The sequence below is a fragment of the Clytia hemisphaerica genome, unplaced genomic scaffold (assembly GCF_902728285.1).
Source record: "Clytia hemisphaerica strain Z4C2 unplaced genomic scaffold, Clytia hemisphaerica genome assembly, whole genome shotgun sequence".
NCBI lineage: Eukaryota > Metazoa > Cnidaria > Hydrozoa > Leptothecata > Clytiidae > Clytia > Clytia hemisphaerica.
The window spans coordinates 31,767-46,408 of NW_027104334.1; positions in this window are offsets into that span (position 1 = coordinate 31,767).

Below are 14,642 nucleotides of genomic sequence, written 5' to 3' on the forward strand. Positions count from 1 at the left end.
ACAATTTGAGAAAATGTCATGGTAAAGAGGAGTGAAATGTTAAAATGACAATTCTTTATGAAAAAGCGGGAAAGCCACAAAGAATAGTGCAACTTTGTTTTTATCAGATCTAAAAAGATAACTAAGCCAATTCTAAATTATTTTTTTTAACCCTGGTCATAACTTTTCGAATTTAAACATGTAAAATAAGGTACACAGTTAAAGAGATGGACTACTTTCTTGTCTTGTTTTTTATCGCCCTTTGAATGCTGTATTGTCGACAAAACTTTTTAAATTATGTTTGATTTACATTTGAAATGTTCTTTTCTATAAAAGAAACTTGTTTTGTTTGAAAGAATTCGAATGTAATTAATTTCTTCGTTAAATACATTCGAAAACATTTCAAACAAAAGAAAAGAGAAAAACAGGATCAGGCAAAGCTGGGCAGAAATTAAAATTACTAAATGTAGATGGGCCTTAAATTTCAAAACAAAGGCTGAATAAAGTCTAACCCAGGCTCTATCCGATCTGTCAATCAAAACAAACTTATCGAGAACAAAACATTGCTTGCGAAATCTTTTGCAAATGGCGCGAATCCAATAGAATAAATTTGTGAAGCAAGAGACTAAAAGTCATAATTCTAAAACACAAACAAAGCGAAAACGAAAGTGGTGACACACAGACACACAAAGCACCGCTATTAATATATAGATATTATTATTATTACTAGAACAGTGCTCACATCACTGGATAACGACCGCCTTAAATTTGATGAAGAATTCATCGGTTTAGACAATGATCCACTTCGACACTCTCGTTTGCGTGATTTAACTTGAAAATATGGATATTTTTTATAAGCATATCTAGGCTCAGATATGGGAAAAATTAGGCATATGGCAAACATTACTTGAGCCTACGAAAAATGATTTTTCCTGATTTTGGCTGGAATTTTGCGGATTTTCAGTATTTCCCTAAATTTGTGTTTTAGATTTAAGCAACGAATTAGAATAGGTGGATTAAGAACTCATAGAAAACACTCCTCGTTAGGTTATCAAACTTTTTTACGAGTTTGCTAGCAATTAAAACTTGATAAGTTGTAAAAAAGTTGTAAAAAATCATTACTTTCAACATTTTCATTGGTCATTACGTATCACGTGGTACATTTTAAATAAGAAAATGCACTTTTTTAGCCCTTTCTATCCAATGCAGAAATTAGCCAAATAATTTGAAATTTATTTTCCTAATTCTAAATACAGTCTTCTTTCACCAGTATGCAACCCATTCGTGACCCATCGATAGTTTCTTAGTTATAGACCATACGTTAATTTTCACTTATCTGAAGATTGCCATTGACAAAAGATTAAAAATTTACATTAAAACTGGTCTAGCGTTTGTTGATGCTAAAACTTAAGTGCAGGATTTAAAATATTTGCAAAATCATCAAAATTGATCGAATCATAGGACAAATTCGTTTTCGAAACTGTATAAATTGGAAAATTGTTCTTATAAAAACAATGAAAAAACTAAACGAGGAGTGCGCAGAGTCATTTACAGATTTTTCTTGTAACAATGAGAAGACAATGGATCTCTCTTGGGAGCAACGAGAGAAGTTAATCCACCTATTCTAATCCGTTGATTTAAGCATCCCCTCAATCAAGCATTTTCAGGCTTATTAAACTTTGAACCTAAGCATCTCAGAGCCTGTTTTCTGATTTTTGCATGCTTATAAAAAAATACACGTATAAGCCAACCCACTGTGGCAGTTCGGTTAAGTTGCTTGACGAGATCAGTGATTTTGATCAGCTAGTATATTTTGAGTTGTTTAATCACTTGTGGTTTGAATCAGAAGCTGATAAATACTATAAGTTTTTTTATTTACTTAACATTTATCTCCCTAGCGGGGCGCCACAGCATGTTTTTCATCTATTCATGATTAACGTCGTTATCTCCGAAAGAATGCTTTTTTTATCTCCGTAGTAAAACGCCACACATTTCAGAAAACCAGCGATTCTACAAATATCTCAAATCTGTCTCAGCTGCTCAAACCTTTAACCGACAAAATTCTGCAAAACGTGCAGAATAGGCATGAATGAGCGAGTCAAATTTTAAAATATTCAAAAGGATAGCACAGTTGTGACAAATTTTGAATCCAACTTTTTTACCCGTATACAGCTCGGAAAATTAACCGCCTTCGGCGGTCGATTACTATTATTCATATTTATACAGGTTAGTCTGCGTCAGTAAATATACAATATATACAAATTAATTATATACAAGTATAAGAAATACTGTTATCATTGAGAGACCTGTGTGAAAAACGAAATAAACAAAACTAGCCGGTACCCGGCGTCGCACGCCGGTTTAGTTGTTTGCTGAACGCATCTAAAGTCCTTTGAGATGTTGGGAAGGTGGCTTAAACACGATGAAATCAAAATTAAAGGGAAGAATTCTCTTCAAACGACGTCCGAGACGGCTCTGCAATACACGGGTTTCGAATTAAATCTGGCGCGAGAGAAAAAATCAAGTAAATAAAAGGAGCGATAAGGGGAAATGCCTTATAAAAGGTTGATAGATTTCCTTTCTTCTCTTTTGAAAGCCAGGTGTTCATTCAAAAGATGTTTTTCTATTTTAAATTCAATAAAAGAAATATGATTAAACGATTGACTTTTTATTTTAATGTTTTTTGTTTTCATAATGACCCATAAAGTCTGTCAAAATGGAAAAATGAGCTAAAATTGCTTGATACACGGCCAATTTTCGTTCTGTTTACTTGATATTTTTCGTGCAAATTTACATGGGATCAAAGCTAAAGCTAAGCAAAAATTTAATTCGAAACCCGTGTATTAGATTTCTTTTCTCGCTTCGCTCGCGTTATATTTGCCGTAGTTCTTGATGTTTAGGAAAACTTTGATGTCAAGATAAGCGGAGTGAAATAATAGACATGACACGCGGATTCGTCGAAAAAAGGCAGCCCGGGGGGGGGGTACTTAGGCAAGAGAAGGGTATAGGTATGGGTATGTGCCGGCCTTAAGGGTGCCTTTTTTGAAAAATGGCAGTTTGAAAATCAGAAAATTCAGTCCCACTAAGAATTGGAAAAATAGGAAAATTTCAACTTTTTGCCCCCAGAAAGATAGAAATTTGGTCAAATTAGTTCCAAAAAGTGAATTAAAATTCACACAATTTCCCTTGTTTCTTCTCCTCTTTATTCGTCCGAGGGGCAGGGCCGAAAGTCAGCTCGCAACCATAGTCCCCCCGGAAGGCAGCTAGGACACGCAGACAAAAAAGCGTGATAGATAGCGCAATTTTATGTTGCTTTTTATAAAATAACTTCGTCATAACTTCAATAATTTTTCAAATTCAACAATGACTTAGATTTACTGCAAAATAATTATCGACATACATGTTTAAAGGTCCCTTTTTACGAAGAAAGAATTCTAGTTGTTACCGCCTTTTGAATGTATTTTTAATGTTGTGCTGTTGTTTTAACAAACTTGTTATGTGATTCTTGTGTTTTATTTTATATTTGTTCTTTTCTTTAACAGATTCTGTTTAAAAGACTTCTTTTGTTTTGAAAAGAATTCGAATGTCTCAAATCAAATAAGGTCGTTAATTACATTCAAAAACATAAAACAAAAGAAAAGAAAGAAAAAAAAAGAAAAAGTCTAATCTATCAATCAAAATCAAATATCAAATAAAACGGCGCGAATCTGATTTAACACATTTGTGGAGCAAGAAGCAAAAGTCATCTTTTAAAAGAACAAAACATTGCTTGCGAAAACGAAAGTGACACACAAACAAACAAAATGACATACAGACTACGGCTATTAATATATAGAAGAGATAAGTCAAGGGGCTAAACAAAGGCGAAAAAGCTAAAAGAAAAACTCGGACTGGGTATTGTGATCAAGATTAGACAAGGATTATCGAGTCTAATATAGCAATGAAATTCTAAATGTTTTATATATTATAAACTATAGGTAAAAAATAGAAATATATCGAACCTCGTGGTAACTCAAGATTAGTATGTAAGACGCATTACTAATATAGGCTTAAAAATTGATTGAATTTTGAAGTGCGAGAGGTTCAAAAAGTGTATCTAAGAAAACTATTGTAAAAATTTTACGTATCAAATTCAAATTTATTGACCATATTTTTAAATAAAACTATACTTTTTTGCTCACGAATGTTATTAGTAAGCCCATTGATTATTGAAGCTCCCTGGTAGTAGGTGGTTTTTCTACCTGCCTCTAATTTTATCCTAGGTAGGTGAAGCATTCGTTTGTTTCGAGTTTTTATACCATCATGTGCAATGAATGAATATTCCTTTGTAGACGTGTACGGAATGTCGGCCATCTCTTGCGGTTGTTGACAATCAATTTTGCCCTAGTGTAGAAAGATTCAAATTTATCTATCCAAGTATTGCTCATACAACTGAAAACTGGATAACAGTAGAATATGAGTCGTTGGATCATTGCGTTGAATATAGTTTCAGCAACGGTGAGTGTTTAGATTGAGGTGCAAGTCGAGTTTAACTCCAAGGTATTCATAAAGATCAGACTGGTTGATAGCGTTGTTGTTTATCACTATGTTGGCGGTTTGGTCCCGTACTCGTGAAGCAAAAATTATAAACTCCGTTTTTCCCTTCTTAGGATTGAGGATTAAACAGTTTACGTTCATCCAAAGATTTATTCAATGGGCATCCGTATTTATTAGTCCAGGCAATATGGGGCACTTACCCCCACCTTGCCGGTGAATAAGGTTTTGGACTATTTTTGGGTTCCAACACATCTATATTTTGAGAATCACGATGGTTTTCAGGCTAACTACCTATCACCAATGTTGGGTAGGACCTAGACTATGTTATAGTCTAAGACGAATTCGAAAAATAAAGAATAATCTGAAACACGCAAATTAGCAGTCGGGCGGAAATTCTGTCCGCGCGGGCGAAAAATAATCGGAGGGGCTCATTGTCTGACTATATCAACTCGGTAGGAAAGAAAAAATATAAAATGCTAGGAGAAAATAAACTTTCATCATTACTTCTCCGAAAGTCGGGAAACTTATCGGTGTGGTGAGAAGTTTGTAAACAATGTTGTTTTCTCAGAATAATTGCAAACAGTTTTCTAAGAAATGACTGAACGTTGGATGTAGTAAAAATCATATACTTGTTTAATTTAAACAAATGGTTGTGTTTTTTCACGATACAAAGGTATATTTCCCGTGACAGTTTGACTACACTATCTAGTTTTTCAAGTGTTTGATTGAAAGCTCTGTTCCTTATACTGCTATGAAAATTGTCAACCTGCCTGCTTATTATCACTGGCAGCCTGGTGCCCTGCTTCCCTTTTTGTTTTAACTTGAAGTATATAAATATGTGTTGTTATTTGAAGTTTGGATCTATGCAATTTATCTTGGTTGAGTTGCAGGAGGCATTGAAGCCTCATTCTGTCATTCTCGGAGTCGGAGACACTCATAATAAGCGTCTTCTTGTCAGCACCAGCACCTTGTTGAACAGAATAATGGGATTAAGGCCATTAAGTATTGAGTTGAAAAGAAATATGATGTGTGAAATAAACATTGACTTTTTTAATCCTTGAAGAAGGCAAAGACAAAGTGATTTTATAAATAAACCACAAGAAGAAGAGACATCAACACCAGTCAAAATAATCAAACAGCTATTTTCTGAAAGTGATTGTATTTTATGTGGAGTTGAAGAGAAAAATGTCAACTACAGAAGGAAATTGTATAAATTGTCTAAAAAAAAAGAAGAAAAAGTGGAACTTTGTAAAAAAACTTGAGCTTGTACTTGGTTTCGAAGTTGGAAGGTTAGATTTTAAGATTTTATGTAGATCGTGTCAACGGCAATTAGATACATTTTTCAAGCACAAAGAAGATTTTGTCAGCAAATTTAAAGACACAAAAGAAAACATTGTAAAAAAATTCATAACAGTAAAGAGTAAGCGATTGTCCAATGTCCGATTCAAATTCTACCTCCCGTAAACGTCATTTTTTTTTTTTTCATAAAATCGGCTTCCATAAAATAAATAAATTGTTCTTCTGCCTATAACTTAAAGTTTAAAAAACTGTTTATAAAATAAAAAGTGAAAAGAATAAATTATTTTACATTTATAAAGCTCTTTTCCATAACACAAACTAGACAGTGGAGTGTTCTGGAAATGAACTTTATAGATTTATAAGGTTTTTAAAATATTTTACGTTCAAAAGGTTTTGTACAAAATAATAAAATTGGAATGATTTATTGAGGGAATATTGTAAAGCATTGGAGACGAGGCTTGAATGAGAAAAACGCTGAAATAACCAAAGCTAAAGGTATAACAGAAACGAGACTAGAAAATAGAATTGGAAAGTATAATCAAGACTAGGGCAACAGAAAGTTGATCAAACAAGGCCTAGAATAGCTGCATGATGAAAAAAATATTAAAAAATATGAACAGTGTGTCTCAGAATAGGTTCAACAGATTAGGGTCCGCAGAACAAAATATTAGACTCTATTGTTGAGGGGGGAATTGTTGGAAGTTATCGAAAACCTGGCTTGCGCTGAAAGTTCTTTCGTTAACCAGGAGTCCGAGGCTTGGTCTTGGATCGGACATCATTGGATTCAATTGTTGGGTATTTGGGTATTTAGGTTTTGTACTTATTTTGTTCCATTCAAATAGTTTTTATTGGGAGCCATTTGAGATCAACACACTTTCGTTGAGCATAGCGCGACACCATATCCAGCCGTAACGTTTGCATTTTTGTAAGCGCGGATAAGAATTTGGATTTGCAAAACTGCGCTACCAGTTAATCTCGATAAAATGAGTGCCTTGAGAGGGATTTTCGGACATGATAAGGTGTAAATCGCCGAAGTTTTGAGCCGTATGTTGCCTAGATGATTTTATTATCGATTAACTGATCATTCCAGGTGAGGTTTTCATCGAATAAAATGCCAAGAAGTTTAACGGTGTGCTCTTGTTCGATTGATTTCCCTGAACTCCGAATTAGGTAGCTACGATCAGTTCCAAGCTGTTTGGACAACCGACCCGAGAAAAAGATAATGAACTGCAGTTTGTCACTGTTGAACAGGAGGTTGTGGTTTTTGGACCATGTGAGAAGATCATGAATGTCGCTTTCTAGGTCCTTGATTGAATCTTTGATGTCAGAGATTTTGCAATGGCGATAGATTGTTGTGTCGTCGGCATATTGTAAAGCTATATATATCATTTGTTAGTTCGATGACGTACAGGTTGAATAACACTGGTCCGAGTATACTTCCTTGAGGTACTTCAAAGTTCATTGGGGAGCAGGAATATTTCTGATCGTCGATCTGAACATACTGGTCCCGGTCACGGAGGTAGCTACTTAAGATTTTGATCGAGCTCTGAGAAAAATTCAGTCGTAGAGTTGTTAGCAAAAACTATGATCGATCGTCAACTCTATAGAAAAGTCTTAAGAGTGTTAACGTGATTCACTTTCTTCATGCTTCTGATGTCATCGAGGAGTTTATTAGGAGTGTAGAAGTCGAAATGGCCCTTACGAAAACCAGATTGAGTTGCGTTATAAAGATGGTTAGTTTCGATGTAGCTACATAACTGTTTAAGGATCACTCTTTCAAATATTTTTGACAAAACTGGAAGGATAGAGATTGGTTGATAATCCTTCACTTTGACAGGGTTTTCAATTTTTGGTATTGGACAGACATGTGCTGTTTTCCATTGTCTAGGAAAGATTCTGCGATCAATTGATATATTGATAAGGTCAACGATCGGTGAAATAATGTATTGGGATACTGGCTTTATCAATCGAATTAGGATCGAAGCCACTAGAGCAGTCATTTTTTAGTTCGCGAATAATTTTATCAACCTCTTCGTATGTCATATGGTTGATATGAAACTCATTTTCACGATGATTATTTGGAAGGTTTTCGAAAATCGATTGGAAGTCACACTGTTAGTTTTCTTTTGAGGTGAGATTAGATGCAAGTTTACTAAAGTACTTGTTCATATCTGATGGATGGTGACGGATGCGAGTTTGTTTGGAAGTTAGAAATTTATTGACACTATTCCAAACTTTCTTTGAATCCTTATCTGACATGGCTTTTCGGAGGAAGTTTTGTTTTACTTCCTTGATAGTCTTTTTATATAGATTTCTCTGAGCTTGGTAAAGTTTCTTGTCGATTGAACGAGAGTACTGATTACGCATAATGTTCAGTTTTCGATATTCCTGTACGATTTTTGGATCTTTCATCCAAGGTGCGGTTGGTCGAGTTATTTTGACTTTTTTGATTGGTGCATGACGATTAAGACATGATAGGATAAGTTTATTCGACATCTCAAGCTTATCTTCAGGATCGTCGAATGCGAAAGTAACATTGAAGGGAAGTTGTGAAAAATCCTGATTGAAGTCATTTTGATTGAAGTTTTTCTCATCGCGGATAAATTTATAGCGAGGTTCAATTTTTCTTTCTTGAAATTCATTATAACATAGGGCGTACTGTGATCACTGATTTCGTCTGTTTTGAGTACATCGGTCAAGACAAGTTTATTTGGAATATTTGTTACAATGTGGTCGATGAGTGTTTTTGACTTTCTCGTTGGTTTGTTAACGAGCTGAGTAAGGTTGTAGCAAGATAAAATTTCTTTATACCTCTTTTGCGATTCTTTTTCATTGCAGAGGAGGTCGATGTTTGTATCTCCGGCAATGAAGATAATTCCTGTCCATTTTGTCATAATATCAGCAATCATTCTTTCAAACTCTAGAAGTCAAGTTAACTTTTCAGCTTCTTTTGATCTTGGTTGATAAACAGTTAATATGAGATACGGTGTATTTTTGTTGCGTCCTTGAAACTCAAGACAAAGTGCTTCGAGGTTGTAATTTTTCGTTAGGTCGAGTCGTTCTCTGGAGATGATATTTTCACGGACGTAGAAACCAACACCCCCTCCTCTTTTTCCTTGACGGTTACGAAATTTAGGTAAATAGCNCGATAGACTATGCTATAGTCTAAGACGAATTCGAAAAATAAAGAATAATCTGAAACACGCAAATTAGCAGTCGGGCGGAAATTTTGTCCGCGCGGGCGAAAAATAATCGGAGGGGCTCAATGTCTTAGACTATATCAACTCGGTAGGAAAGAAAAAATATAAAATGTTAGGAGAAAATTAACTTTCATCATTACTTCTCCAAAAATCGGGAAACTTATCGGTGTGGTGAGAATTGTAAACAATGTTGTTTTCTCAGAATAATCGCAACAGTTTTCTAAGAAATGACTGAACGTTGGATGTTGTAAAAATCATATACTTGTTTAATTTAAACAAATGGTTGTGCTTTTTCACGATACAAAGGTATATTTCCCCTGACAGTCTGACTACACAATCTAGTTTTTCAAGTGTTGGATTAAAAGCTCTGTTCCTTATACTGCTATGAAAATTGTCAACCTGCCTGCTTATTCTCACTGGCAGCCTGGTGCCCTGCTTCCCTTTTGTTTTAACTTGAAGTACATAAATATGTGTTGTTATTTGAAGTTTGGATCTATGCATTTTATCTTGGTTGAGTTGCAATAGGCATTGAAGCCTCATTCTGTCATTCTTGACATTAATTAAGGCCATTAAGTATTGAGTTGAAAAGAAATATGATGTGTGAAATAAACATTGACTTTTTTAATCCTTGAAGAAGGCAAAAACAAAGTGATTTATAAATAAAATGTGAGAAATGGAAGAAACGCAAGAAGAAACATTAACACCAGTCAAAATAATCAAACAGCTATGTTCTGAAAGTGCGTACTATTGTATTTTATGTGGAGTTGAAGAGAAAAATGTCAACTACAGAAGAAAATTGTATAAATTGTCTAAAGAAAAAGAAGAAAAAGTGGAACTTTGCAAAAAACTTGAGCTTGTACTTGGTTTCGAAGTTGGAAGGTTAGATTTTAAGATTTTATGTAGATCGTGTCAACGGCAATTAGATACATTTTTCAAGCACAAAGAAGATTTCGTCAGCAAATTAAAGACACAAAAGAAAACATTGTAAAAAAATTCATAACAGTAAAGAGTAAGCGACTGTCCAATGATTCAAATTCTACCTCCCGTAAACGTCTACAACTTGAAGAGCAAACTGAAACAGAAGAAGATTCTTCACCTTATAATGGTCTAATAGAAGAAGAATTTTTAACAGTAAGTAATTGTTTCAAAGAAACCACCACTGTATGGAATAAATTTGCATTTTTTCATAGCTCTCAGTACTATCTAGGTTAATTGTATAATTTTATTCTTGGATGTTGGGAATTTTAGGATTTTTTAAGTTTGGGTTGATCACAATAATTATAAAATTATTGTTTTTGAATTTTATCAATCCTTTTGACATCTACAGGTTACCCTTAAAGATAATGAAGAGGAAGAAGTTTACAAAGTTGACAAAAGTAAACTGAAAATAGTAAAGTCTATTCTGTTAGAGAAAAGTCCCAATGTTCTCCATAAAATTCTTTCTTCTGATACAAAGGAAGTGAGACAGACTCTCATCAACCATGTTTCAAGAAAAATCTCAAAAGAAGCAAAGCTATTAACAGAATCTAGGCTATTCAATACAACAATTCCAAACTCTAATATCAGGACATTTTCGTTTGTTTCTCAACACAAAGAAATGCTTGACAAAGCACCATTATCTATGGTATTGTTCAACGCCTTTGGTACTAATCCAAGAATTAGTAGGAATAAAGTCAAAACTGTTGATGCAATAATTCCACCCATCATGACATCTATCAACACACTGCTACACACAAGATGTCACAACTGCAACATGTTGCCTAGCATAATTGGTTTGATTTTGAAACAAGGACAGGCAGAAAAACTCTGTATCAGTCGCCTTGCCAGCCTTTCTCTATCAGTATCATACAACTCTGTTATATCTGCACAATTAAGTCTTGGAAAAACATTTCTTGAAAAAGTGAATGAATGGACTCATCAAGCTGAAATTGATCTTGAACAACTTCTTTTAATGAAAAATAATGTTGATAAGGTTGAGGATGAAATTCCTGTTGTTAGTGATGAGATGTCAAAAATGAATATTTCCTTTGGTAAGTACATTTCTTGTTTCAGAAATACTGAAGAATATATGCTGCCACTTCTGAAATTCCAGAAAAATATTTTCTCAATTTTGATATCAATTTATTTTGAAATTTTACCATAAAATAGGTTTTCTACCATGAATTCCAAAATTATGAAAAATTAGCCCCTTGTCACCAAAATTCCGAAGTAAAAATGGATTTATGTCCGATACCAAACCAGTTCTAGAATTCAGAAATATTGAAAAAAAATTGTTTTATTTCCGATATTCTGACAATGATTCCAAAGGTTGATTTCCGCAATACCAAATATTGTATGCTCCCCCCTATGTGATCAAGATTTTCTTATTTAAAGAAATTTTTAAATTTTTGAGCAATGATGATCCTGGCCAAAGAAATTTGATTTTTAAATGTATTTAGTAATTGTTAACATCTTCATGAAATACTCTTTTTAAGATCCAGACTGTAGTTTTCTTGATGATCATGCTAATGTTTCATCAATCAAAGATGTAGAATCAGTTGAATTCTCACAAGAATCTTCTGATGATGTCATTGATGATACTGATCATGAATATTTGATGGTTTATGATGATTGGCAAGTAGATCAAAGTGAGAAAGTTGAAAAAGTCATCTTGATACCAAAACAGCTCGATATGGATCGTTTTTGTGAAACCAAGTTTATGTATGTAGGTAAGAAATACATTCCTTAGTTATTTAGAAATAGTAAACCACAAATTTAAGAAGGAATTATGTGAAGAAATTTGGTCAAGATGTAGATTTGAGGTACAAATGTTTTTATAAAAATGACACGAGTGGTGCAAGATTTTGAAAAAAAGGCTTGATTTTATTTCTTTCTTACTTAGCTACGAAACCTTTAGATAAAAGTTAGACATTATTATTGTTTGGGTTTAGGAATTAGAAGGCTTATTTAACCAAGATTTTTAGGTGATAACTTGAACAGAAAGATCAACTGTAGAAGCACAACAAGGACCCATCAAAGCACGATGCTCAACATGTTTAACGCCATGGCTGTTCTGAACAGAGTGCCGACCCCACATCACCTTTATGGTATTCCTGCCAAGCTACCAACTAAGGAAGAAGATATAAACTTGGACAATTACCTACCAAATGATGATGATATGAAGCAGCTATCGGAAGACATAAAATTTTTAATCTCTAGAGATCTTGTGCGTTATGTCAAAGTATTTTCTTGGGCTGATGCACATGTTGACAAACTCATAAAACATTCTTACATGGAATACACGACCACTAAATCATGCATTGTAAGTCCAGGTTTTGTCACCTTTCTGGTAAAAAAGTTTACAGGCCACCTATATTCTTCTTCCTCTAAATTACAAATCCTATTTCAGTTTTTTAAATAATCTCATATCTTTTCTTAAACTTGATAGAAAAGAGCAATTTATCATAAAAATTATGAAGCTACAATTTTTCTAATAAAATTTTTATCAGTATCCTCTTGGTATATTGGATCATGATGAAACGTCACATGAAGGCATGGACGAAATCTTGAAACACGCCCATCAATTTGTCCCTGGTCATGACACCAGTCACCAGCTAAAGACATTCTTCATAGGAGATTTGAAAACTGTAGAACGAGCCCAGCAAGTGCAGCTGGAGCACAAAGATTCCAATGAAACATGGAAGAGATATGAAGGTTATATCCCAGCTTTAGCAGATTTTCACACCTATGGAAACTTTCTTGCGGTAAAAATCTCCTTTCTTTCTTTTCTTATATCTTCAAATTTGTTTTAGAGAGAAAATGTTTAGAGAAAAACAGAAAATCAAACACCAGGTTATAGGCTATCCATATTTAGTAGAAATTTCTCAGTAGATTCTTTATTTATCTAGATTTGATCAATACTTTGTACTTTTAGGCTATTTGGAGACTGTTATATAGCACAAAATCAGCTGGAGATATAGGTACTTTGTTCCAAGCTAGAAATTTTCTTAACGCTAGAGGTGTGAAGGTAGACCCAATGAAAGCAGTAAATGAATGTGAAGAACTCATTGAAAAATATTCGGAGGCACTTCTTCTTGCTGCTGTCAATCAGCTAAAGAATGATGACCCTGGATTTTATGAACAGATGATTGCCACAGAAAGTATGATCCTGTTTCGTGAATTTGTGGATAAGATTATTGAGCAGTTTATTGTTTTGAATTGGAAAATGTTTCTTCTGAAAACCCCGATGGAGTCCTTAACTATTCAAAAAATGCCCTTACTATTGGTTATGTTGCCAAAAATTTCAACGACGCTCGGAAATATGCAGATGGGCAAAGAATCGTAAGATTGCATAAATTTCTCATGCTCTATTGTAAACTAACCAATAAATATAAATATTCGGGGCAAATTCTTCACTTCTTAGCTCAGGTACATGATCTTCTCCCCCCTGCCCTCGCTCACGAACTTATCTGGAATCGATCGGTGAACAACAAAGGGTTTCCGTCAACAAACGTTGAGCTGGATAGGGAGCTTGAACATAGAAATAAAAGCGCAAAAAAGGAGCTTGGACATATGGAAGGAAAGATAACAGAAAAGAGTATTGCCAGAGTGAGCAAATCCTACCAAGAGATCAAAGACCTACTAAACGAGTTTGACCGATCTGTGTCAGTTTCGAAATCAAGTGGACGACATAAGAAAACTGACTGGAGAGTAGATGTTACTCAGCTGGCAGAACAATTTAGTGAAAATCAGATTTTTCTTAAAAAAGAAGGAAGAAGTCACACTCAGTTTAAATCCGTCCCAGAGAGCTTTTTGGCACAAGTTGAAAAATCCGAACTCAAAAACTGGATAAAGGCAGGTGTTTTGAAAAGCTCAAAGAAAATGAATATTTACAAAAGTAAACAAATTTATTCTTAGTTGTTAAATATTTTTGAAAATCTGTTGCTATCGATTAGAACAATTTAGACCATTGAAATAGGTTTTTTTTTTTAGTTTATATAGATTGTCTCTTAAAAGGCTGCAACCGAATTTCATCAATGAACGAAGTTTTTTTTCAGTTTTTTTTCAGACTTTTTACTTTAGGATGCTCGTAATTTGAAAAAAGTTTATTTCTCTATACATTTTACACTTTTTATTGTAGAAAAAAGTTTTATATTGTATTTTTTACACGTTCAAGTAACACTCGATTATATGATAGACATTTAGAATAGATTTGAGTTTTCAAATTTTATACTTTGTTACTTAGTTTACAGGGTTTATTAGAAAAATGATAATATACTGCACCCCAATGAACAATATTTTTCTGGAAGAGTTTAAAAATCCTCTACTTTTTAATTCGTTGTTGAAAAAAAAAGAATTCCATCTGTAATTAAGATATATAAGGAATCGTTCTATAAATAAATCTGTTTCTACAAGACTGAATTTGATGCACACTGACATAAAACATTGTTTCACATATTTCGGAAATGTACTGGCAAATACATGCCTGATAGCCAGGTCTTCTCAACAATCAACATTATTCATCTTTTTATGACTGAATATCCTGCATTTTCATCTTTATTATAATACCAAAGTCTAGTATTTTTTGTGTGGTTTTAAGATTGTTGATTGGAAAACATTGAGAGACATCAGGGGTCAAAGCCTGTATCA